This window comes from Poromitra crassiceps (genome assembly GCF_964638095.1).
Source record: "Poromitra crassiceps genome assembly, chromosome: 11".
Classification (NCBI taxonomy): domain Eukaryota; kingdom Metazoa; phylum Chordata; class Actinopteri; order Beryciformes; family Melamphaidae; genus Poromitra; species Poromitra crassiceps.
The window spans coordinates 49,458,413-49,484,496 of NC_139643.1; the positions used below are offsets into that span (position 1 = coordinate 49,458,413).

The following is a 26,084-nucleotide window of genomic DNA, read 5'->3' on the forward strand; positions in this document are numbered from 1 at the left end:
TTGGTAGAGCCATACTATAGGTCTGTAGAGTCAGAGACTAAGTATTATGTCCTATCCACATACTACTTTCTGTTCAAGTACTTATAGTTTTTAAGATATATTCCACCCAAATACTACCTTCTCTCCAAATACTTATAGTTTTAAAGGTATATTCCATCCAAATACTACTTCATGTCCAAGTACTTAGGTATGTTTCAGCCAAATACTACTTATGTCTAAGTACTTGTAAGTACTTGGACAGAAAGTAGTATTTGGGTGGAATATACCTTTAAACTATAATACTTGGTCTCAGGTTCTACATTCGATAGTATGGCACTAACTAGCAACAGGCTGGTTAGCTCAGATGGTAGAGAACCAGACTTACAATTGAACAATCTTGGGGTTCAGGGTTCTAATCTCACCTGGAGAGAGTCTTTATTTGATAAGGATATCATTCACTTTATATTAGGGAGCGAAAAGAGTAACTAATGGACAGGTAATGATTCAGTATTCATAAACTACTGAGTATGATGCACGACTTTACAATAGGGTACACAAAAAGATTAACTAATACATTCATGCACTGACATTTTGGAATCATTAAGTAATGATTAACTACTCTATTCACGAGCTGACATTTAGTAATCATTAGGTAATGATTAACTACTCTACTCAGGAAATTACGGTAGATACTAATCATTAACTAATGACTACCTACTCATTAACTATGATTAACTAGTGATTGACTAATGCCAAATTTTTCATTAGCTACTCATTAACTGGCTATTAGTTAATGGTTAGTTTACTAGTAACTACTATAGTATTTGTGTACGTTATTGTAAAGTGTTACCCTTTCGTGTTGTTGGAGTGTTTATTTCCAAATAACCTAGCATGAACAACAGTATAATGATATCAAGAAAATCCTCATGATTATTATTATCATGATATTGATTTCAACCAGATCACCCAGCCCAATTTTTGGTAGTAGGCTATACAGGCCCCTGGACAAAAATGCAAATGATGCAAGTAAGGAGATCTGCTTATTGCGCACTTCCTTCAGCATCTACGAGAGAGCAGGAGAGAGAGAGAGAGAGAGGGGAGGAGAAAGAGAGGGGAGCGCACCGCACGATGCACGCGGGGCTCAGTCTACTCTGAACATAATGGCATTCCATTGACTTTTAATTGCGTTTCATTGACTTTATCATGGGCCATTCACTGTACTATGTAAACAGCGGTGCTCTGAGCAGCGCTCGGAGTAAACCGAGCGGGGAGTGCGCCCCCCAGGTATGGCGGCTGCCATAGCTTGTCATAGGCCTACTGAATTGATGCCCTTGCCCTGAGGCACCGGGCAGCCTGCTACCATGCTGGCCGGTTCGCGGGCCCACCGCGGCTTTTAACCGCCAAGCGGAACCCGGGGTTCTGAAGGGTGGCCTCTCCAATGCCGGGGCAGAACTCCCGGGAACCCAACAAAGTGGCTACACTGCCCACTGCCTAACACCTATTAACGCCCTCATACTTTTCACTGCAGATTTCCAAAAGGTTGTAATATTTTCAAATGTCTGAATGTGCAGATTTGTTTTTACTTTCCACAAGGGCAGTGCATTTTTTTTAAAGTCTTAATCAATTACTAAATAGGAGGCTAAATCATTTGGATAATCTTATCATATGTGGAAACATCTTCCTTATCAAGCGACTGATTATTTTCAGACAAGCAATTAAAAAAAAAAAAAAAAAAAAAAATGGCACAATTAGGCAGGTAGACTACACAGTAGGCTTGGTAACTTTCTCGCTAAGGGAGAAGCCGATCAATCTATCAATCTCATGACTGTTTTCAATTGGCTTGGCAGATAGGGCGGGAGGCTTTGCATCTGTGGTCTCTATAACCAGGGTGGAGACTGCGGACAGGCTGACTTCCTGAACAGGTGAATCTAGATGCCTTATAAAAGACCAAGCTCTGCACACACACATTCCACTTGACGCTGAGACCCTCAGCAAGGACAGACGAGCCTATTCCAGGCCCAACACAGCAGTAACGTTCATATAAACTATCTGCATCTCTACTGCACTGCAGTTGTCAGTTGTACTCGAAAAGGAAATCATCATAGTCACCTTTCCACCAAGATGAAGTGCCTTCTCGTCATGGGACTTTGTTCACTGGCTTTGCTGGGTTTCACCGCACAGGTAAAACTATAATTTACTGTCTATTAAGTCTGTAGCTAAGTCTGTAGTGTTCTTGAAGTAGAGAGGGAGACTGACCAAATTTATTTTTTATTTATTTTTTGCTTTTAACACCTTTGTGGCACAGATCTGAACTATTTTTTAGGTCCTTAAAAAAGGATTTAGGGATTGTGCAGAAATAAATCAGATTTGATATTGGGGTTTTTTCTTACTTAAGCTGGCCATGAAATTCACACATTTCTGTCAAAAAGAGCTCAGATATTTTGTGCCTGCATAAATCTCATGAATCCAACTCATCCGCCATAGTGAAATATCTGTATTTTTTATTATTTTATTTGCCATTAGTTTCTTGTTTATTTTTTACTTGGTTATTCACCTTAATGTCTTCCATATCATCTAAATGTCATGTAGGCTATAGTGTCTATCTCCCTGTTACTGTATTGTATCTCAATTCAACCCTCTTTCTTTCTCTGTGCTTGACCAGACCACAGCCGTACGCCTTAAAGTGTCTGTGCCCAAGGCGCCGACGGCTGCGGCCACGGCCCTGGCTCCGTCCACGGCCGCGCCCCCGGCTCCGTCCACGGCCGCGCCCCCGGCTCCGTCCACGGCCGCGCCCCCGGCTCCGTCCACGGCCGCGCCCCCGGCTCCGACCACCGCCAAGCCCCCGGCTCCGACCACCGCCAAGCCCCCGGCTCCGACCACCGCCAAGCCCCCGGCTCCGACCACCGCCAAGCCCCCGGCTCCGTCCACGGCCGCGCCCCCGGCTCCGTCCACGGCCGCGCCCCCGGCTCCGTCCACCGCCAAGCCCCCGGCTCCGTCCACCGCCAAGCCCCCGGCTCCGACCACCGCCAAGCCCCCGGCTCCGGCCATGGCCGTGCCCCAGGCTGCGTCCACGGCCGCGCCCCCGGCTCCGTCCACGGCTGCGCCCCCGGCTCCGTCCACGGCCGCGCCCCCGGCTCCGTCCACCGCCAAGCCCCCGGCTCCGTCCACCGCCAAGCCCCCGGCTCCGTCCACCGCCAAGCCCCCGGCTCCGTCCACCGCCAAGCCCCCGGCTCCGTCCACCGCCAAGCCCTCGGCTCCGTCCACGGCCGCGCCCCCGGCTCCGTCCACCGCCAAGCCCCCGGCTCCGTCCACCGCCAAGCCCCCGGCTCCGTCCACCGCCAAGCCCCCGGCTCCGTCCACCGCCAAGCCCCCGGCTCCGTCCACCGCCAAGCCCCCGGCTCCGTCCACCGCCAAGCCCCCGGTCACCACCACTCCACACAATGGAAAGAGCCTCATCCTCAGCTCTGCCACTCTGCTGTTCGGAGCACTGTTTCTTCAAACTCTTTGGTAGTGAGCAGCGCCTCCTGGAGGGTCAGAGCTGCAATGCTATACAATCATACTGTGTAATGATACAGTGCAACCGACGCCTTGACCTTATTTTGGGGATGTTAAAAGAACGTTTGCGGGGTATGCAGATAGATTTGAGCTGTTTAGCTGCACCTAAAAAAAAGTGGTTTACCATGTGGAGATTGTGAAATGTTCATGGAGGGCAGAGTGGACAGAGTAGGTCTGCTGATCCAAGTGCTGTAAAGTGAAGTAAGCTGCCTACAGATGAGAATAAAGCTACAGTAGCCTACACATGTTGCATCATTATCTATAGTGTGATGAATGGCCCCTGTGCTTTATTTGATGAGGCCACGCAACAAAGCCTCTACTATATTTTGATTAGGTTATTACTCTGGAAGTGATATTTCTGTGTGTGTGTGTGGGGGGGGGCACATTGTGTATGTAATTGATGCCATATACTGTAAATTATGCTTTAGCCTACCGTGTGATGTGAGAAGGAGAATATATTTATTTGACATAGGCTATTATTTAATCAAAACAGACACAAATAAAAAACTATTTTGTATTATCCATGTGCAACATTTGATTGAATTTAAGCAGTCACTATCGAAACAAGAATGATTAATGATGCTTAATTAGCCCAGCAGGCTACTTTGAGAAAACAGCCATGATTTCAATTGCCTTTTTTTTTTTTTTTTTTTTTTGCATATGGAGCATACTGACATTGGAACAACAAAATGCAATTAAAATTTGATCAAAACAAACTGCTAACTGCTATGGGAACATTGACTTCTAATTTATTTGTGTATTACATATGAGATGGAATTAACATTGTTGGTAACAAAAAATAGATACAATATTCCCCCGAAGATATTGAACTGTATAATAAAAAAAATTATATTAGAGGAAAATGAGGGCGAATAGAATAGTAGTTATTGAAGAGTGGCAGTCCATGCAGTTTTGCTGTGCTTTGTGATCTGGAAACTGGAAGATTTGACATTAATACTAAGCCAAGGGTCACAATAATGTAGGCTATGTAGGGAGGATGTATTTTTGTAGGCTATAACCAGAAATCGCCACCATGTTGGTTCTTAGAGGGAAAAGGCTATGGGATTTTAGAATGAGGATTTGAGTTAAATGCATGAAGGGGTCTGTGGTTCTTATGGGAGTGGAAATTTGTGTTCAGCAGGATAATCGTCACAAACGAGGACCTCTTTTATGAATTTTTTAACGTTTTCTGAAAATCGCATTAAAAAATGCATTTACGCATCAAAAGTCATAAAAGTGGTTACATTTCCACTACGATCAACTTTTGTTAACCATGACGTCATTTCATGGATTTAACCGAAATCCCAATTCTAAAACCACATTCACTTGGACCCTTACAAACCAAAGTGTTACTTCCGGACTCAATTCCTGTGGTATCTCTACATGTATACTAGCCTAGTAGGTATATAGGTCTATGCATTCTAAATAACTTCAGCAAGTAGGCTATACCATTTTGTTTCTAAAAATACTTTTTCAAGTAAGACATGAAAGTGGTGACATAGTGAAGGTTACATTCAGTCATTCATATGGCCTTTAACATTTGATGTGATCAAAACTCAAATGATAGATTTTAAAATGTGCATCATCATCACACTACACCGTTCACTTGAACAAAAACAAATATATGGTCCCTGCTGACCAACGAGCAGTAGAAAATAACTTATTTGGGAGTGAAACCTTGACAGTAACCTTTCACCTGGCACTCAAAGTGATAAAAGAATATGATATGACCTATTTAGTCATCGGCTAACCGCTGATTAGGCGCCTACTGCAACTGCAACAGACCAAAACAGCAGCTAATCGTGTCTGTGGTTAAAGGTGCGCGTCAAACAGATTCTGGATGACTGTGGCTTGTCTTACCTCTGGCTTACAACAGCAGTGCAACAACATTGACTGGTTGAAGCGAACTGTTGAGCAAAGTCTTAAGGACAATGATCTGCTGTATGTAAACCAAAGGTATAGACATGCAATCTGTAACTTCAATGGTTAATAACACCAGAATCCCCAAGGTTGTTGGCAGATATAAAGGACGGCATAGAAGTATGAGGATTTGTAACCTCTGTAGTGACAACTGTGTGGGAGACGAGGATCATATTTATTTTGTTTGAATGCAAGAATGCAATTATTTTGAATTTCAGAGTTATATTTACCCAGATATTATTTAACCCGTCCATCTATGTTTAAACTGATCTTACTACTACAATCAGACAGACAAAAAGTTATGTGTAAATTAGGTGCTTTTTTGAAGAATGTCCTGCCTCTGTTTAAATGACATAATGCACTAGCCATGCCGTGTGCCATTGTATATTGTTTTTGTATGTTTTGTTTGTGCTCCATACCATGTGATCATGGTCAATGAGTCGCATTAAATAAATGAAATGAAATGAAAAAAATCAAACCAAGAATCAACGTCACAGGGAGGAAGTAAAATGTTTTCCATGAATGTTAGATAAATAAATGAAACACCTAACTAAATAAAAAAACAAAATAAGTAAATATGCAGATTGGGGGGTATGGTTGTACTGTTTTCAATGTTTACATTTTTTGTCGGTTGTCATGTTGTCTGAGTGATTATTGTATTTCTATCTTATTTATTTTAACACCCCTCCCTTGCTATGTAATGATTGTGATGTTGGGACCCCCATGAAAATGAGATGATTCATCTCAAGGGGTTTATCCTAATAAATACATGTACAAGATTCAATAATATTCTTATAGGTGGAGACAGTATGTGGGAGTCTGCAGATTACTACTTTATCCTTCTCCAACATCCACCACTACGAGCAATACATGACCATGCATGTGTGCTCCAAGGGTTCAAATCAATTCATGGAGTAAACATGAAGGGACTGAACCGGACTGAACCGGTGAAAATATACAGCATAATATTTGTAATTTAATTTATGTATTTATTTGAGGGACAATGCACATTAATGAACATGACTGTAAATGTGCCAGTGTTAGCCAGATGGCTCATTTTCAACTGCTGTCCCTTGGAACTCCAGTGAGAATTGCCAGTGCCTCACAAACACTGACAGGAGTATTAACCCTAACATACATGTCTTTGATGGTGGAAGAGGAAACCCACACGAACACGGGGAGAACATGCAAACTCCACACAGAAGAGACATGGGACGGACCGGGGTTCGAACCCCTGACCTTCTTGCTGTGAGGCAGCAGCGATAACCACTGAGCCACCATGCCCAATATGTATTGGCATGCATTTCTCTACAGAGTATACATTATGGCAGAGGTTGTCTTTTATTTATAGACTGATTCCATCAGCAATAAACTGTATATTTGCATTAAAAAAAAAAGTGTAGCTTATTCAAATTTTGTAGATTTTGCGCAGGTATTTAAAGGAACACTCCACCCATTTTCAACCAGCTTTGTATCATTAGAACATCAGTAGTATATCAGAAAACTGTAAACGGTTTTGAAGTCTGTCATTTAATTTGACAGTTATTGAGTGTTAAAGTGTGGACCAGTGACATCACTGGTCCACACTAACTCAAATTAATAACTCATTAACTAGTGTGGACATCACTGGTCCACACTTTAACACTCAATAACTGTCAAATTAAATGACAGACTTCAAAACAGTTTACAGTTTTCTGATATACTACTGATGTTCTAATGATACAAAGCTGGTTGAAAATGGGCAGAGTGTTCCTTTAATCTTCAGTTAATCACAGTTCATCTTCAGTTAATCTTCAGATCGACAGATAGCCAGCAGAGCCTGTAGATGATCTCCCTTGAACTGTTTCTGTTCCTGTTGGAAGAAAAAAGATGTTTTAAAAGTGTGAAGAAGATAAATTAAAACATTGTTTGTTTTTTAAATCAACCTTGTTTCAAATCCAAAGTTCATATGAGAAGTCTAATGTCATGTCACAGGTGACATTAGACAGGTGTTCTACAGGCCTGCTTGTGTACTCTGTGTGTGTGTGTGTGTGTGTGTGTGTGTGTGTGTGTGTGTGTGTGTGTGTGTGTGTGTGTGTGTGTGTGTGTGTGTGTGTGTGTGTGTGTGTGTGTGTGTGTACATTTGACCAACCTGTAGAGCAGTGTAGAGCGAGGTGCCTGTTTGTTTAAGGTAAGGTCTGACACACAGCAGATCTTCCTCACAGCGAGACACCATAACCCCCTGCACTATTGCTATCTGGAACAGAGAAATGTTCTGATAATAATAGAATGCACAAGACAACAACAGCAAACAAACTCGTTTTCAACTACTTTTGCTTAGCTATAAAACAAAGGGAATAAGCCTGTTCCTCCTCTAGGTGGCGTACAAGGCAAAGAAACAAGCATGTCCAACAAATGAAGCGTCAGCAAATAATGGGTCATGTGAACCGTTCCCACGGCAACTAAATGAGAGAATGAATGAATGGATGGATTAAAAAAATGATTGGGTGATACTTCTGATGATCCATGCAATAACCCACTGATCCATCAATCTACAGAAGAAGAAGAAGAAGAAGAAGAAGAAGAAGAAGAAGAAGAAGAAGAAGAAGAAGAAGACCTTACCTTCATGGTCTCCAGTCTTTGGGCGAGGTAGAGATCAGGGTTTTGAATGCATTGTGCTGCGATTACACAGATGGCATGTCCTATTAATCATCCTGTATGTACAGGATACACACACACACACACACACACACACACACACACACACACACAGAGCGTTTCTACTACAATATTTACCTAAAGTTCTCAAACCCAGTCTAATGTCTCCTGAGAATCGTTTCTCCAGAGTCTGATCAATCGTCTGTCCACTCTCCAGCTCCAAGCGCCATCAACACTGTCAATCAGATACAACGTTAGAGCAATGAAACATATTCAGATCCGGCAGATTTGAGACTTTCTAATACATAAAGCGCATAGAAACTAAGATATGAGAGAGACACTTGTGCAGGATTTTGGCTCAGGCAGCAAAAACAACAAAGAATGTATACACAGACACACACATAATGTACATAGATTCACTCTTACCTCTGTTAAGATGGTCTGAGTCTCTTGAGGTCAGTATGTTCATCCATGGCTCAGTGTCCGCCTTCTTCCCTATAGTGTAGAAGTGAGTGACTAAGCTAATAACCATAAAAGCACAAATAATTGACCAAAATCTAGAAATAAATATACAGTATACCCTAATGAGAAAAGGAGCAAAATATTGATGGTCAAAACTGAATAATGACATCACAAGTCTAATCCTAATGTTTCCAACATTTTAGAAATAGCTAAATGGACCCATTGATAGATAAATCAATCTTGAGTGGATTCACCACACTTTATCCGGGCAGACTGATTGAATCATTGCAGATCTATTCAGACCTTAGTTCGCCACTGAAAGAAATTAGCCGGGGACCTTTGGCCTTTGGATGTTGGTTAGTTTACCTTGGTGAAAATACAAAAGTGAAGTGATCCAGGTTGACTGATAGCTGCGTGAATGGATTTTCTTTTGCTTATGCGTGTACGGTAAGAACCGTATAGCTCCCGCCACCTATGCTCCAAACAAACATTATGAATGAATCACCTGTGCTCATTAAAAACACCACCTGACTGACATCATGTGACCACCAGTGTTGCATCATATATTACCAACCATAAATATGCTACCATCTAGTGGCCAAATAATATGATATCATCTATAAAAATATAAACTGAATTAGATGGAAAATACTATAATTGAACCATAAATACAAAATATAACAATACAACTAAACATGCTAAATGGCTCCTACATTTTAGAAATAGCTAAATGGACCCATTGATAGATAAATCAATCAATCATGAGTGGATTCAGCACACTTTATCTGGACAGACTGATTGAATGATTGCAGATCTATTCAGACCTTAGTTCGCCACCGACATGTTTTAGCCGGGGACCTTTGGTCGCTGCCGAATGTCGGCCCCTCAGAATTGTGGCTTGCATGACGCCCCTGGCCTTCTGTGAGGGCTTTTGACTTACAGTATAGGCAGCATTTCTACATGTTAACCTGAGGTGATCATGTTTAGCCATATAGATATCTGACATCATAATAGTATATACATATATATATAACTAAAATCTAGAAAAAACATAGTAGGTCCACTTTAAACAACTTCACATCCACCATCATCATCATATGAAAGGGAGCGAGTGGACTTTGTTTGTTTGTTTAATTTCTGGCCCACTGATGATGTCACAATGGCTATGACATCATCATTGATGTCATCAGTGACATCCTTATTGACTAAAATCATCTCATGACATCACTGATGATGTCATAGGCATGCGAAGTTGAGCAATTTGGTGCTGCGTATTAGGGGTGTCAAAATTAATCGTATAATCGATGCATCGCAATGCGGATGTGTGAATCGAATCGAATCATTGACAGATGAATCTTTTATGTTTAAATTTCTGTTGACATTCAGATTTTAAAGCACTTTCTAAGTAAAAAGGGACTTGATATTTATCTGACTGCTTGTATTAATTGATGAAAAAGTAGCCATGTGCAGTAATAATACAGAAAATTGAGGATTTGATACTTGGAGCTGCAATAATTTGAGCTGTATCGAGATGCATCATGGAATCGAATCGAATCGTTGACAGATGAATTGTAATCGAATCGTGAGGCCAGTGAAGATTCACAGCCCTACTGCGTATGCCAATACAGCAGGCAAGGCCACGCAGCAACCGAGCTGCATATGCGAGCTGCAGGGCGGGTGAGGCCGCACAGCGGCCGAGCTACCGAGCCCATGTAGCGAGCGAGCCAATCAAGTGTGCTGCCTAGTGTCAGTAAATTGTCACATACAGTATATAGTCTTTATTTAACAATATAGAAATACAGCAACATTATTTATTCCACCACAAAAGGTTACTTTTCAGTAGCATGTAACCATGGTACTTGAAGTTGCCGCAGTATGGCTTTCATGGTGAGCGGAACTTGCTAATCCTGTGGCTAGTATTAGTTTAGACGAAGAAGTGATGTGAAGTCCGACTCAAGACTCACCCTACTCTGCCTCTGATTTGTGGTTGAGTTTGTTCTGAGCCAATCAGCCAATCAGAGGCGGAGTAGAAGTGACATCTCACATTGCGTTTTTTTTATTCCACGGTTTACACCTGCTTCAATGTTTAAAATGTGTCAATTGAGAATAAAATGTATTTTATGTATTTAAAATACGCAAAATACAAGGTCTGAAAGTATTTTGATACAAATTACATCTTATTTTTCTCTGTCCAGCCAAATACAAATTACAAAATACACAAATGTATTACAAATACGTATTTTTTAAATACATGTATTTAAAATATTGCCCATCTCTGTGTACTTACATATCGTTTTATTGTTTATAACTCACCTTTCGGAGCTGAAAATCGGATTTGAAGGTCAAATAATCAAAACAACATCCATTCTGAATTCCTTCACCCCAAAAAGTCCCAGAAACCATGTAAGCTACTCTGGGCAGCAGCATTGGAGTCCAAAGCATTTAAAAGATTATTTCCAACATGTATTTCCAACATATAAATATTGATTTCCGCAGAAAAATTGGGTTTACAACATGCTCATATAAGGTTCTTTGAGTTGTCCTAGGAGTTGGGGGAATAAACAATATTTAGTACAACAAATAATATCTTAGTAGACACCTTTACAACCACATTTGTGAAGACATTTCTTGGGAAGGAATTTGTTCCCAGATTTTTTGCAATATTCCACAGGAGTTTTGCCTTTGAGTTTGCAGTCAAAATGTCAAAGTTTGCAGTCAGAAAGTCGAAAATAACCTGATTCTTTTGTTATTCCCTAGAGGAATAATCATTGGATCTTAGATACTTTTCAGTGCAGATTTCCAAAAGGTTGTAATATTTTCAAATGTCTGAATGTGCAGGTAACTGAACAAAGGGTCAAGATGCAACACAAGATTTTTTTTTACTTTCCACAAGGGCAGTGCATTTTTTTTAAAGTCTTAATCAATTACTAAATAGGAGGCTAAATCATTTGGATAATCTTATGGAAACATCTTCCTTATCAAGCGACTGATTATTTTCAGACAAGCAATAAAAAAATAAATAATAAATAAATGGCACAATTAGGACTACACAGTAGGCTTGGTAACTTTCTCGCTAAGGGAGAAGCCGATCAATCTATCAATCTCATGACTGTTTTCAATTGGCTTGGCAGATAGGGCGGGAGGCTTTGCATCTGTGGTCTCTATAACCAGGGTGGAGACTGCGGACAGGCTGACTTCCTGAACAGGTGAATCAATGCCTTATAAAAGACCAAGCTCTGCACACACACATTCCACTTGACGCTCAGACCCTCAGCAAGGACAGACAAGCTTATTCCAGGCCCAACACAGCAGTAAAGTTCATATAAGCTATCTGCTTCTCTACTGCACTGCAGTTGTCAGTTGTACTCCACCAAGATGAAGTGCCTTCTCGTCATGGGACTTTGTTCACTGGCTTTGCTGGGTTTCACCACACAGGTAAAACTATCATTTACTGTCTATTAAGTCTGTAGCTAAGTCTGTAGTGTTCTTGAAGTAGAGAGGGAGACTGACCAAATTTATTTTTTATTTATTTTTTGCTTTTAACACCTTTGTGGCACAGATCATCTGAACTATTTTTTAGGTCCTTAAAAAATGATTTAGGGATTGTGCAGAAATAAATCAGATTTGATTTTGGGGTTTTTTCTTACTTAAGCTGGCCATAAAATTCACACATTTCTGTCAAAAAGAGCTCAGATATTTTGTGCCTGCATAAATCTCATGAATCCAACTCATCCGCCATAGTGAAATATTCTGTTTTTTTTTATCTTATTTTCCATTAGTTTCTTGTTTATTTTTTACTTGGTTATTCACCAATATATGTCTGTATGTATGTATGTACAGTATATGATATGTCTTCCATATCATCTAAATGTCATGTAGGCTATAGTGTCTATCTCCCTGTTACTGTATTGTATCTCCCTCTCAATTCAACCCTCTTTCTTTCTCTGTGCTTGACCAGACCACAGCCATGGTCCTTAAAAAAGCCGCGGCCGCACCCCCGGCTCCGGCCTCCCTGGCTCTGACCACGGCCGCGCCCCCGGCTGCGTCCACGGCCGCGCCCCTGGCTCCGTCCACGGCCGCGCCCCCGGCTCTGTCCACGGCCGCGCCCCCGGCTCCGTCCACCGCCAAGCCCCCGGCTCCGACCACCGCCAAGCCCCCGGCTCCGTCCACCGCCAAGCCCCCGGCTCCGACCACCGCCAAGCCCCCGGCTCCGACCACCGCCAAGCCCCCGGCTCCGACCACCATCAAGCCCCCGGCTCCGACCACCGCCAAGCCCCCGGCTCCGTCCACGGCCGCGCCCCCGGCTCCGTCCACCTCCAAGCCCCCGGCTCCGTCCACCGCCAAGCCCCCGGCTCCGTCCACCGCCAAGCCCCCGGCTCCGACCACCGCCAAGCCCCCGGTCACCATCCTGACCACTCCACACAATGGAAAGAGCCTCATCCTCAGCTCTGCCACTCTGCTGTTCGGAGCACTGTTTCTTCAAACTCTTTGGTAGTGAGCAGCGCCTCCTGGAGGGTCAGAGCTGCAATGCTATACAATCATACTGTGTAATACAGTGCAACCGACGCCTTGACCTTATTTTGGGGATGTTAAAAGAACGTTTGCGGGGTATGCAGATAGATTTGAGCTGTTTAGCTGCACCTAAAAAAAAGTGGTTTACCATGTGGAGATTGTGAAATGTTCATGGAGGGCAGAGTGGACAGAGTAGGTCTGCTGATCCAAGTGCTGTAAAGTGAAGTAAGCTGCCTACAGATGAGAATAAAGCTACAGTAGCCTACACATGTTGCATCATTATCTATAGTGTGATGAATGGCCCCTGTGCTTTATTTGATGAGGCCACGCAGCAAAGCCTCTACTATATTTTGATTGGGTTATTACTCTGGAAGTGATATTTCTGTGTGTGTGTGGGGGGGGGGGGGGGGGGGGGGGGGGCACATTGTGTATGTAATTGATGCCATATACTGTAAATTATGCTTTAGCCTACCGTGTGATGTGAGAAGGAGAATATATTTATTTGACATAGGCTATTATTTAATCAAAACAGACACAAATAAAAAACTATTTTGTATTAACCATGTGCAACATTTGATTGAATTTAAGCAGTCACTATCGAAACAAGAATGATTAATGATGCTTAATTAGCCCAGCAGGCTACTTTGAGAAAACAGCCATGATTTCAATTGCCTTTTTTATTATTTTTTTTGCATTATGGAGCATACTGACATTGGAACAACAAAATGCAATTAAAATTTGATCAAAACAAACTGCTAACTGCTATGGGAACATTGACTTCTAATTTATTTGTGTATTACATATGAGATGGAATTAACATTGTTGGTAACAAAAAATAGATACAAAATTCCCCCGAAGATATTGAACTGTATAATAAAAAAAATTATATTAGAGGAAAATGAGGCAAATAGAATAGTAGTTATTGAAGAGTGAGAGTCCATGCAGTTTTGCTGTGCTTTGTGATCTGGAAACTGGAAGATTTGACATTAATACTAAGCCAAGGGTCACAATAATGTAGGCTATGTAGGGAGGATGTATTTTTGTAGGCTATAACCAGAAATCGCCACCATGTTGGTTCTTAGAGGGAAAAGCTGCTATGGGATTTTAGAATGAGGATTTGAGTTAAATGCATGAAGGGGTCCGTGGTTCTTATGGGAGTGGAAATTTGTGTTCAGCAGGATAATCGTCACAAACGAGGACCACTTTTATGAATTTTTTAACGTTGTCTGAAAATCGCATAAAAAAAATGCATTTACGCTTCAAAAGTCATAAAAGTGGTTAGATTTCCACTACGATCAACTTTTGTTAACCATGACGTCATTTCATGGATTTAACCGAAATCCCAATTCTAAAACCCCATTCACTTGGACCCTTACAAACCGAAGTGCTACTTCCGGACTCAATTCCTGTGGTAGCTCTACATGTATAGTAGCCTAGTAGGTATATAGGTCTATGCATTCTAAATCACTTCAGCAAGTAGGCTATACCATTTTGTTTCTAAAAATACTTTTTCAAGTAAGACATGAAAGTGGTGACATAGTGAAGGTTACATTCAGTCATTCATATGGCCTTTAACATTTGATGTGATCAAAACTCAAATGATAGATTTTAAAATGTGCATCATCATCACACTACACCGTTCACTTGAACAAAAACAAATATATGGTCCCTGCTGACCAACGAGCAGTAGAAAATAACTTATTTGGGAGTGAAACCTTGACAGTAACCTTTCACCTGGCACTCAAAGTGATGAAAGAATATGATATGACCTATTTAGTCATCGGCTAACCGCTGATTAGGCGCCTACTGCAACTGCAACAGACCAAAACAGCAGCTAATCGTGTCTGTGGTTAAAGGTGCGCGTCAAACAGATTCTGGATGACTGTGGCTTGTCTTACCTCTGGCTTACAACAGCAGTGCAACAACATTGACTGGTTGAAGCGAACTGTTGAGCAAAGTCTTAAGGATCAGTTTATGCAGAAATGGCAAAGTGAACTCAGAAGCATGACATCATGTGACTTGTACGTAGAATTCAAAAAAGAACTTAAACTGGAAAATGATCTGCTGTATGTAAACCAAAGGTATAGACATGCAATCTGTAACTTCAATGGTTAATAACACCAGAATCCCCAAGGTTGTTGGCAGATATAAAGGACGGCATAGAAGTATGAGGATTTGTAACCTCTGTAGTGACAACTGTGTGGGAGACGAGGATCATATTTATTTTGTTTGAATGCAAGAATGCAATTATTTTGAATTTCAGAGTTATATTTACCCAGATATTATTTAACCCGTCCATCTATGTTTAAACTGATCTTACTACTACAATCAGACAGACAAAAAGTTACGTGTAAATTAAGTGCTTTTTTGAAGAATGTCCTGCCTCTGTTTAAATGACATAATGCACTAGCCATGCCGTGTGCCATTGTATATTGTTTTTGTATGTTTTGTTTGTGCTCCATACCATGTGATCATGGTCAATGAGTCGCATTAAATAAATGAAATGAAACGAAAAAAATCAAACCAAGAATCAACGTCACAGAGGAAGTAAAATGTTTTCCATGAATGTTAGATAAATAAATGAAACACCTAACTAAATAAAAAAACAAAATAAGTAAATATGCAGATTGGGGGGTATGGTTGTACTGTTTTCAATGTTTACATTTTTTGTCAGTTGTCATGTTGTCTGAGTGATTATTGTATTTCTATCTTATTTATTTTAACACCCCTCCCTTGCTATGTAATGATTGTGATGTTGGGACCCCCATGAAAATGAGATGATTCATCTCAAGGGGTTTATCCTAATAAATACATGTACAAGATTCAATAATATTCTTATAGGTGGAGACAGTATGTGGGAGTCTGCAGATTACTACTTTATCCTTCTCCAACATCCACCACTACGAGCAATACATGACCATGCATGTGTGCTCCAAGGGTTCAAATCAATTCATGGAGTAAACATGAAGGGACTGAACCGGACTGAACCGGTGAAAATATACAGCATAATATTTGTAATTTAATTTATGTATTTATTTGAGGGACAATGCACATTAATGAACATGACTGTAAATGCACCAGTGTTAGCCAGATGGCTCATTTTCAACTGCTGTCCCTTGGAACTCCAGTGAGAATTGCCAGTGCCTCACAAACACTGACAGGAGTATTAACCCTAACATACATGTCTTTGATGGTGGAAGAGGAAACCCACACGAACACGGGGAGAACATGCAAACTCCACACAGAAGAGACATGGGACGGACCGGGGTTCGAACCCCTGACCTTCTTGCTGTGAGGCAGCAGCGATAACCACTGAGCCACCATGCCCAATATGTATTGGCATGCATTTCTCTACAGAGTATACATTATGGCAGAGGTTGTCTTTTATTTATAGACTGATTCCATCAGCAATAAACTGTATATTTGCATTAAAAAAAAAAGTGTAGCTTATTCAAATTTTGTAGATTTTGCGCAGGTATTTAAAGGAACACTCCACCCATTTTCAACCAGCTTTGTATCATTAGAACATCAGTAGTATATCAGAAAACTGTAAACGGTTTTGAAGTCTGTCATTTAATTTGACAGTTATTGAGTGTTAAAGTGTGGACCAGTGACATCACTGGTCCACACTAACTCAAATTAATAACTCATTAACTAGTGTGGACATCACTGGTCCACACTTTAACACTCAATAACTGTCAAATTAAATGACAGACTTCAAAACAGTTTACAGTTTTCTGATATACTACTGATGTTCTAATGATACAAAGCTGGTTGAAAATGGGCAGAGTGTTCCTTTAATCTTCAGTTAATCACAGTTCATCTTCAGTTAATCTTCAGATCGACAGATAGCCAGCAGAGCCTGTAGATGATCTCCCTTGAACTGTTTCTGTTCCTGTTGGAAGAAAAAAGATGTTTTAAAAGTGTGAAGAAGATAAATTAAAACATTGTTTGTTTTTTAAATCAACCTTGTTTCAAATCCAAAGTTCATATGAGAAGTCTAATGTCATGTCACAGGTGACATTAGACAGGTGTTCTACAGGCCTGCTTGTGTACTCTGTGTGTGTGTGTGTGTGTGTGTGTGTGTGTGTGTGTGTGTGTGTGTGTGTGTGTGTGTGTGTGTGTGTGTGTGTGTGTGTGTGTGTGTACATTTGACCAACCTGTAGAGCAGTGTAGAGCGAGGTGCCTGTTTGTTTAAGGTAAGGTCTGACACACAGCAGATCTTCCTCACAGCGAGACACCATAACCCCCTGCACTATTGCTATCTGGAACAGAGAAATGTTCTGATAATAATAGAATGCACAAGACAACAACAGCAAACAAACTCGTTTTCAACTACTTTTGCTTAGCTATAAAACAAAGGGAATAAGCCTGTTCCTCCTCTAGGTGGCGTACAAGGCAAAGAAACAAGCATGTCCAACAAATGAAGCGTCAGCAAATAATGGGTCATGTGAACCGTTCCCACGGCAACTAAATGAGAGAATGTATGAATGGATGGATTAAAAAAATGATTGGGTGATACTTCTGATGATCCATGCAATAAGAAGAAGAAGAAGAAGAAGAAGAAGAAGAAGAAGAAGAAGAAGAAGAAGAAGAAGACCTTACCTTCATGGTCTCCAGTCTTTGGGCGAGGTAGAGATCAGGGTTTTGAATGCATTGTGCTGCGATTACACAGATGGCATGTCCTATTAATCATCCTGTATGTACAGGATACACACACACACACACACACACACACACACACACAGAGCGTTTCTACTACAATATTTACCTAAAGTTCTCAAACCCAGTCTAATGTCTCCTGAGAATCGTTTCTCCAGAGTCTGATCAATCGTCTGTCCACTCTCCAGCTCCAAGCGCCATCAACACTGTCAATCAGATACAACGTTAGAGCAATGAAACATATTCAGATCCGGCAGATTTGAGACTTTCTAATACATAAAGCGCATAGAAACTAAGATATGAGAGAGACACTTGTGCAGGTTTTTGGCTCAGGCAGCAAAAACAACAAAGAATGTATACACAGACACACACATAATGTACATAGATTCACTCTTACCTCTGTTAAGATGGTCTGAGTCTCTTGAGGTCAGTATGTTCATCCATGGCTCAGTGTCCGCCTTCTTCCCTATAGTGTAGAAGTGAGTGACTAAGCTAATAACCATAAAAGCACAAATAATTGACCAAAATCTAGAAATAAATATACAGTATACCCTAATGAGAAAAGGAGCAAAATATTGATGGTCAAAACTGAATAATGACATCACAAGTCTAATCCTAATGTTTCCAACATTTTAGAAATAGCTAAATGGACCCATTGATAGATAAATCAATCTTGAGTGGATTCACCACACTTTATCCGGGCAGACTGATTGAATCATTGCAGATCTATTCAGACCTTAGTTCGCCACTGAAAGAAATTAGCCGGGGACCTTTGGCCTTTGGATGTTGGTTAGTTTACCTTGGTGAAAATACAAAAGTGAAGTGATCCAGGTTGACTGATAGCTGCGTGAATGGATTTTCTTTTGCTTATGCGTGTACGGTAAGAACCGTATAGCTCCCGCCACCTATGCTCCAAACAAACATTATGAATGAATCACCTGTGCTCATTAAAAACACCACCTGACTGACATCATGTGACCACCAGTGTTGCATCATATATTACCAACCATAAATATGCTACCATCTAGTGGCCAAATAATATGATATCATCTATAAAAATATAAACTGAATTAGATGGAAAATACTATAATTGAACCATAAATACAAAATATAACAATACAACTAAACATGCTAAATGGCTCCTACATTTTAGAAATAGCTAAATGGACCCATTGATAGATAAATCAATCAATCATGAGTGGATTCAGCACACTTTATCTGGACAGACTGATTGAATGATTGCAGATCTATTCAGACCTTAGTTCGCCACCGACATGTTTTAGCCGGGGACCTTTGGTCGCTGCCGAATGTCGGCCCCTCAGAATTGTGGCTTGCATGACGCCCCTGGCCTTCTGTGAGGGCTTTTGACTTACAGTATAGGCAGCATTTCTACATGTTAACCTGAGGTGATCATGTTTAGCCATATAGATATCTGACATCATAATAGTATATACATATATATATAACTAAAATCTAGAAAAAACATAGTAGGTCCACTTTAAACAACTTCACATCCACCATCATCATCATATGAAAGGGAGCGAGTGGACTTTGTTTGTTTGTTTAATTTCTGGCCCACTGATGATGTCACAATGGCTATGACATCATCATTGATGTCATCAGTGACATCCTTATTGACTAAAATCATCTCATGACATCACTGATGATGTCATAGGCATGCGAAGTTGAGCAATTTGGTGCTGCGTATTAGGGGTGTCAAAATTAATCGTATAATCGATGCATCGCAATGCGGATGTGTGAATCGAATCGAATCATTGACAGATGAATCTTTTATGTTTAAATTTCTGTTGACATTCAGATTTTAAAGCACTTTCTAAGTAAAAAGGGACTTGATATTTATCTGACTGCTTGTATTAATTGATGAAAAAGTAGCCATGTGCAGTAATAATACAGAAAATTGAGGATTTGATACTTGGAGCTGCAATAATTTGAGCTGTATCGAGATGCATCATGGAATCGAATCGAATCGTTGACAGATGAATTGTAATCGAATCGTGAGGCCAGTGAAGATTCACAGCCCTACTGCGTATGCCAATACAGCAGGCAAGGCCACGCAGCAACCGAGCTGCATATGCGAGCTGCAGGGCGGGTGAGGCCGCACAGCGGCCGAGCTACCGAGCCCATGTAGCGAGCGAGCCAATCAAGTGTGCTGCCTAGTGTCAGTAAATTGTCACATACAGTATATAGTCTTTATTTAACAATATAGAAATACAGCAACATTATTTATTCCACCACAAAAGGTTACTTTTCAGTAGCATGTAACCATGGTACTTGAAGTTGCCGCAGTATGGCTTTCATGGTGAGCGGAACTTGCTAATCCTGTGGCTAGTATTAGTTTAGACGAAGAAGTGATGTGAAGTCCGACTCAAGACTCACCCTACTCTGCCTCTGATTTGTGGTTGAGTTTGGTTGAGTAGAAGTGACATCTCACATTGCGTTTTTTTTATTCCACGGTTTACACCTGCTTCAATGTTTAAAATGTGTCAATTGAGAATAAAATGTATTTTATGTATTTAAAATACGCAAAATACAAGGTCTGAAAGTATTTTGATACAAATTACATCTTATTTTTCTCTGTCCAGCCAAATACAAATTACAAAATACACAAATGTATTACAAATACGTATTTTTTAAATACATGTATTTAAAATATTGCCCATCTCTGTGTACTTACATATCGTTTTATTGTTTATAACTCACCTTTCGGAGCTGAAAATCGGATTTGAAGGTCAAATAATCAAAACAACATCCATTCTGAATTCCTTCACCCCAAAAAGTCCCAGAAACCATGTAAGCTACTCTGGGCAGCAGCATTGGAGTCCAAAGCATTTAAAAGATTATTTCCAACATGTATTTCCAACATATAAATATTGATTTCCGCAGAAAAATTGGGTTTACAACATGCTCATATAAGGTTCTTTGAGTTGTCCTAGGAGTTGGGGGAATAAACAATATTTAGTACAACAAATAATATCTTAGTAGACACCTTTACAACCACATTTGTGAAGACATTTCTTGGGAAGGAATTTGTTCCCAGATTTTTTGCAATATTCCACAGGAGTTTTGCCTTTGAGTTTGCAGTCAAAATGTCAAAGTTTGCAGTCAGAAAGTCGAAAATAACCTGATTCTTTTGTTATTCCCTAGAGGAATAATCATTGGATCTTAGATACTTTTCAGTGCAGATTTCCAAAAGGTTGTAATATTTTCAAATGTCTGAATGTGCAGGTAACTGAACAAAGGGTCAAGATGCAACACAAGATTTTTTTTTACTTTCCACAAGGGCAGTGCATTTTTTTTAAAGTCTTAATCAATTACTAAATAGGAGGCTAAATCATTTGGATAATCTTATGGAAACATCTTCCTTATCAAGCGACTGATTATTTTCAGACAAGCAATAAAAAAATAAATAATAAATAAATGGCACAATTAGGACTACACAGTAGGCTTGGTAACTTTCTCGCTAAGGGAGAAGCCGATCAATCTATCAATCTCATGACTGTTTTCAATTGGCTTGGCAGATAGGGCGGGAGGCTTTGCATCTGTGGTCTCTATAACCAGGGTGGAGACTGCGGACAGGCTGACTTCCTGAACAGGTGAATCAATGCCTTATAAAAGACCAAGCTCTGCACACACACATTCCACTTGACGCTCAGACCCTCAGCAAGGACAGACAAGCTTATTCCAGGCCCAACACAGCAGTAAAGTTCATATAAGCTATCTGCTTCTCTACTGCACTGCAGTTGTCAGTTGTACTCCACCAAGATGAAGTGCCTTCTCGTCATGGGACTTTGTTCACTGGCTTTGCTGGGTTTCACCACACAGGTAAAACTATCATTTACTGTCTATTAAGTCTGTAGCTAAGTCTGTAGTGTTCTTGAAGTAGAGAGGGAGACTGACCAAATTTATTTTTTATTTATTTTTTGCTTTTAACACCTTTGTGGCACAGATCATCTGAACTATTTTTTAGGTCCTTAAAAAATGATTTAGGGATTGTGCAGAAATAAATCAGATTTGATTTTGGGGTTTTTTCTTACTTAAGCTGGCCATAAAATTCACACATTTCTGTCAAAAAGAGCTCAGATATTTTGTGCCTGCATAAATCTCATGAATCCAACTCATCCGCCATAGTGAAATATTCTGTTTTTTTTTATCTTATTTTCCATTAGTTTCTTGTTTATTTTTTACTTGGTTATTCACCAATATATGTCTGTATGTATGTATGTACAGTATATGATATGTCTTCCATATCATCTAAATGTCATGTAGGCTATAGTGTCTATCTCCCTGTTACTGTATTGTATCTCCCTCTCAATTCAACCCTCTTTCTTTCTCTGTGCTTGACCAGACCACAGCCATGGTCCTTAAAAAAGCCGCGGCCGCACCCCCGACTCCGGCCTCCCTGGCTCTGACCACGGCCGCGCCCCCGGCTGCGTCCACGGCCGCGCCCCTGGCTCCGTCCACGGCCGCGCCCCCGGCTCCGTCCACGGCCGCGCCCCCGGCTCCGTCCACCGCCAAGCCCCCGGCTCCGTCCACCGCCAAGCCCCCGGCTCCGACCACCGCCAAGCCCCCGGCTCCGTCCACCGCCAAGCCCCCGGCTCCGACCACCGCCAAGCCCCCGGCTCCGACCACCGCCAAGCCCCCGGCTCCGACCACCATCAAGCCCCCGGCTCCGACCACCGCCAAGCCCCCGGCTCCGTCCACGGCCGCGCCCCCGGCTCCGTCCACCTCCAAGCCCCCGGCTCCGTCCACCGCCAAGCCCCCGGCTCCGTCCACCGCCAAGCCCCCGGCTCCGACCACCGCCAAGCCCCCGGTCACCATCCTGACCACTCCACACAATGGAAAGAGCCTCATCCTCAGCTCTGCCACTCTGCTGTTCGGAGCACTGTTTCTTCAAACTCTTTGGTAGTGAGCAGCGCCTCCTGGAGGGTCAGAGCTGCAATGCTATACAATCATACTGTGTAATACAGTGCAACCGACGCCTTGACCTTATTTTGGGGATGTTAAAAGAACGTTTGCGGGGTATGCAGATAGATTTGAGCTGTTTAGCTGCACCTAAAAAAAAGTGGTTTACCATGTGGAGATTGTGAAATGTTCATGGAGGGCAGAGTGGACAGAGTAGGTCTGCTGATCCAAGTGCTGTAAAGTGAAGTAAGCTGCCTACAGATGAGAATAAAGCTACAGTAGCCTACACATGTTGCATCATTATCTATAGTGTGATGAATGGCCCCTGTGCTTTATTTGATGAGGCCACGCAGCAAAGCCTCTACTATATTTTGATTGGGTTATTACTCTGGAAGTGATATTTCTGTGTGTGTGTGGGGGGGGGGGGGGGGGGGGGGGGGGCACATTGTGTATGTAATTGATGCCATATACTGTAAATTATGCTTTAGCCTACCGTGTGATGTGAGAAGGAGAATATATTTATTTGACATAGGCTATTATTTAATCAAAACAGACACAAATAAAAAACTATTTTGTATTAACCATGTGCAACATTTGATTGAATTTAAGCAGTCACTATCGAAACAAGAATGATTAATGATGCTTAATTAGCCCAGCAGGCTACTTTGAGAAAACAGCCATGATTTCAATTGCCTTTTTTATTATTTTTTTTGCATTATGGAGCATACTGACATTGGAACAACAAAATGCAATTAAAATTTGATCAAAACAAACTGCTAACTGCTATGGGAACATTGACTTCTAATTTATTTGTGTATTACATATGAGATGGAATTAACATTGTTGGTAACAAAAAATAGATACAAAATTCCCCCGAAGATATTGAACTGTATAATAAAAAAAATTATATTAGAGGAAAATGAGGCAAATAGAATAGTAGTTATTGAAGAGTGAGAGTCCATGCAGTTTTGCTGTGCTTTGTGATCTGGAAACTGGAAGATTTGACATTAATACTAAGCCAAGGGTCACAATAATGTAGGCTATGTAGGGAGGATGTATTTTTGTAGGCTATAACCAGAAATCGCCACCATGTTGGTTCTTAGAGGGAAAAGCTGCTATGGGATTTTAGAATGAGGATTTGAGTTAAATGCATGAAGGGGTCCGTGGTTCTTATGGGAGTGGAAATTTGTGTTCAGCAGGATAATCGTCACAAACGAGGACCACTTTTATGAATTTTTTAACGTTGTCTGAAAATCGCATAAAAAAAATGCATTTACGCTTCAAAAGTCATAAAAGTGGTTAGATTTCCACTACGATCAACTTTTGTTAACCATGACGTCATTTCATGGATTTAACCGAAATCCCAATTCTAAAACCACATTCACTTGGACCCTTACAAACCGAAGTGCTACTTCCGGACTCAATTCCTGTGGTAGCTCTACATGTATAGTAGCCTAGTAGGTATATAGGTCTATGCATTCTAAATCACTTCAGCAAGTAGGCTATACCATTTTGTTTCTAAAAATACTTTTTCAAGTAAGACATGAAAGTGGTGACATAGTGAAGGTTACATTCAGTCATTCATATGGCCTTTAACATTTGATGTGATCAAAACTCAAATGATAGATTTTAAAATGTGCATCATCATCACACTACACCGTTCACTTGAACAAAAACAAATATATGGTCCCTGCTGACCAACGAGCAGTAGAAAATAACTTATTTGGGAGTGAAACCTTGACAGTAACCTTTCACCTGGCACTCAAAGTGATGAAAGAATATGATATGACCTATTTAGTCATCGGCTAACCGCTGATTAGGCGCCTACTGCAACTGCAACAGACCAAAACAGCAGCTAATCGTGTTGTGTCTGTGGTTAAAGGTGCGCGTCAAACAGATTCTGGATGACTGTGGCTTGTCTTACCTCTGGCTTACAACAGCAGTGCAACAACATTGACTGGTTGAAGCGAACTGTTGAGCAAAGTCTTAAGGACAATGATCTGCTGTATGTAAACCAAAGGTATAGACATGCAATCTGTAACTTCAATGGTTAATAACACCAGAATCCCCAAGGTTGTTGGCAGATATAAAGGACGGCATAGAAGTATGAGGATTTGTAACCTCTGTAGTGACAACTGTGTGGGAGACGAGGATCATATTTATTTTGTTTGAATGCAAGAATGCAATTATTTTGAATTTCAGAGAGTTATATTTACCCAGATATTATTTAACCCGTCCATCTATGTTTAAACTGATTTTACTACTACAATCAGACAGACAAAAAGTTATGTGTAAATTAGCTGCTTTTTTGAAGAATGTCCTGCCTCTGTTCAAATGACATAATGCACTAGCCATGCCGTGTGCCATTGTATATTGTTTTTGTATGTTTTGTTTGTGCTCCATACCATGTGATCATGGTCAATGAGTCGCATTAAATGAATGAAATGAAATGAAAAAAATCAAACCAAGAATCAACGTCACAGAGAGGAAGTAAAATGTTTTCCATGAATGTTAGATAAATAAATTAAACACCTAACTAAATAAAAAAACAAAATAAGTAAATATGCAAATTGGGGGGTATGGTTGTACTGTTTTCAATGTTTACATTTTTTGTCGGTTGTCATGTTGTCTGAGTGATTATTGTATTTCTATCTTATTTATTTTAACACCCCTCCCTTGCTATGTAATGATTGTGATGTTGGGACCCCCATGAAAATGAGATGATTCATCTCAAGGGGTTTATCCTAATAAATACATGTACAAGATTCAATAATATTCTTATAGGTGGAGACAGTATGTGGGAGTCTGCAGATTACTACTTTATCCTTCTCCAACATCCACCACTACGAGCAATACATGACCATGCATGTGTGCTCCAAGGGTTCAAATCAATTCATGGAGTAAACATGAAGGGACTGAACCGGACTGAACCGGTGAAAATATACAGCATAATATTTGTAATTTAATTTATGTATTTATTTGAGGGACAATGCACATTAATGAACATGACTGTAAATGCACCAGTGTTAGCCAGATGGCTCATTTTCAACTGCTGTCCCTTGGAACTCCAGTGAGAATTGCCAGTGCCTCACAAACACTGACAGGAGTATTAACCCTAACATACATGTCTTTGATGGTGGAAGAGGAAACCCACACGAACACGGGGAGAACATGCAAACTCCACACAGAAGAGACATGGGACGGACCAGGGTTCGAACCCCTGACCTTCTTGCTGTGAGGCAGCAGCGATAACCACTGAGCCACCATGCCCAATATGTATTGGCATGCATTTCTCTACAGAGTATACATTATGGCAGAGGTTGTCAGAGGTATGTTATTTATAGACTGATTCCATCAGCAATAAACTGCATTAAAAAAAAGAAAAGAAAAGTGTAGCTTATTAAAATTTTGTAGATTTTGCGCAGGTATTTAAT

The 26,084-nt window shown here is 40.8% G+C and overlaps 1 long non-coding RNA gene across 1 annotated transcript; it reads right to left on the reverse strand.

Moving 5' to 3' along the window:
- Nucleotides 1-6,458: 6,458 nt before the first annotated feature.
- Nucleotides 6,459-8,290, reverse strand: LOC310785246. The gene is made up of 4 exons (XR_014553156.1): nucleotides 8,230-8,290; nucleotides 8,056-8,111; nucleotides 7,586-7,690; nucleotides 6,459-7,306 (listed from the first exon to the last, which is right to left on the reverse strand). It is a non-coding gene; the product is annotated as an uncharacterized lncRNA (long non-coding RNA).
- Between the last annotated feature and the right edge of the window lie 17,794 nt (nucleotides 8,291-26,084).